Source organism: Malurus melanocephalus, unplaced genomic scaffold (assembly GCF_030028575.1).
Source record: "Malurus melanocephalus ecotype Western Australia unplaced genomic scaffold, MMel_1.1 scaffold_1824, whole genome shotgun sequence".
NCBI lineage: Eukaryota > Metazoa > Chordata > Aves > Passeriformes > Maluridae > Malurus > Malurus melanocephalus.
Genome location: NW_026625056.1, coordinates 4,136 through 5,991, shown reverse-complemented (window position 1 = coordinate 5,991; position 1,856 = coordinate 4,136). Strand labels below are relative to the sequence as shown.

Here is a 1,856-nt window from a genome sequence, read left to right as displayed (position 1 = left end):
TCCCATACCTGTTGACACTCCTGTCCCTATCCCATACCTGTTGACACTCCTGTCCCTATCCCATACCTGACACTCCTGTCCCTGTCCCATACCTGTTGACAGCCCTGTCCCTGTCCCATACCTGACACTCCTGTCCCTGTCCCATACCTGTTGACACTGCTGTACATGTCCCATACCTGTTGATGTCCCTGTCTCATACCTGTTGACACTGCTGTCCCTGTCCCATACCTGTTGATGTCCCTGTCCCATACCTGTTGACACTCCTGTCCCTATCCCATACCTGTTGATGTCCCTATCCCATACCTGTTGACACTCCTGTCCCTATCCCATACCTGTTGATGTCCCTGTCCCATACCTGACACTCCTGTCCCGGGCACCCCGGCCGTACTTTGCCCGCAGCAGCAGCACAGAGCAGAGCAGCAGCGTGGCCGTGGCCGCCCCGAGCAGCAGCAGTTGCCGCAGGGACGCGTTCAGGAGCCGCGGGCACCCCGAGGGCGACAGGCTGAAATGCCACGAGGCCGGCAGCAGGCACGAGATGCTGATCCTGAAACCCCAAAATGCTCAATTCCCCAAAAAAAAACCACCCACAGGTGATGGGTTTGGGGTTTGGGGTTTGGGATCCCATCCCGGGGTTTGCTGGGTTGGGGTTGCAGCTCCCGGTTTGATCCCAGGTTTATTTCCAGCTCTCAGCAAAATTAGAGGTGGGAAGGAGGGGAAAAAGTCTGGATTGGGAATTTGGGGGATTACTGGAGAGGAGAAGGATTTGGRGAGAGCTCAGAGCTCTTTTTGGGGYCTGGAGGGGCTCCAGGAGAGCTGGAGAGGGACTGGGGACAAGGGATGGAGGGACAGGACACAGGGAATGGGGTCACACTGGGAAAGAGGGGATTGAAATGGGATTTTTGGGGAGGAATTCCTGGCTGGGAGGGTGGGGAGGGGCTGGGATGGAATTCCTGGAGGAGCCCCAGGATCCCAAGGCCGGGTTGGGGCACCCTGGGACAGCGGGGGCTCACCCTGGGGTGGCCCTGGCTGACCCCTCCCACCCACAGCACTCGGTGTTTCTGTTCCATTCTGGATTTAACTCCACCCCAGTCAAGGTGACACCCCATCCCTGATCCCATCCATGATCCCATCCCTGATCCCATTCCTGATCCCATTCCCCACCCCATTCCCCATTCCTCACCCCGTTCCCGATCCCATTCCCCATTCCCCATCCCATCCCTGATCCCATTCCCCATTCCCATTCCCATTCCCATTCCCATTCCCATTCCCATTCCCCATCCTCCACCCCATTCCCATTCCCGATCCCATTCCCCATTCCCCACCTCATTCCCATCCCCATTCCCATTCCCGATCCCATTCCCCATTCCGCACCCCATTCCACTCCATTCCCCACCCCATTTCCCATCCCATTCCCCATTCCCATTCCCCATTCCCCATTCCCATTCCCATTCCCATTCCCCATTCCCCATCCCATTCCCCATTCCCATTCCCCATTCCCAATCCCATTCCCATTCCCATTTGGGATTTGGGATCCTCACCTCCCCATTTTGGGCTGGTGCAGCGCAGGAGCCGCGGGCAGTGCAGCCTCAGCCGCTGCCGTCACAGGGACAGGGAACACCCGACCCTTCCCGAGCCATCCCCGCTCTGCTCCTGGAAAAAACCACAGCCCTGCTGATCCCTCGGGAATTCCTTGGGAAATTCCTCGGGAAATTCTGCAGGAAATTCCTCGGGAAATTCCTCGGGAAATTCCTTGGAAATTCTTCGGGAAATTCCTTGGGAAATCCCTCGGGAAATTCCTCGGGAAATTCCTCGGGAAATCCCTCGGGAAATTCCTTGGGAAATCCCTCGGGAAATTC

At 57.3% G+C, this 1,856-nt stretch overlaps 1 long non-coding RNA gene across 1 annotated transcript in view; it reads right to left on the bottom strand.

Annotated features, from left to right (window-relative positions):
- Positions 1-257: 257 nt before the first annotated feature.
- LOC130587379 (uncharacterized) overlaps positions 258-1,856 on the bottom strand; it is a 5,607-nt gene continuing 4,008 nt past the window's right edge. The window contains exons 2-3 of the long non-coding RNA XR_008966785.1: positions 1,539-1,650; positions 258-544 (exon numbers count right to left, since the gene is read on the bottom strand). This is a non-coding gene — a long non-coding RNA (uncharacterized LOC130587379). The remainder of the gene's footprint in view (positions 545-1,538; positions 1,651-1,856) is intronic.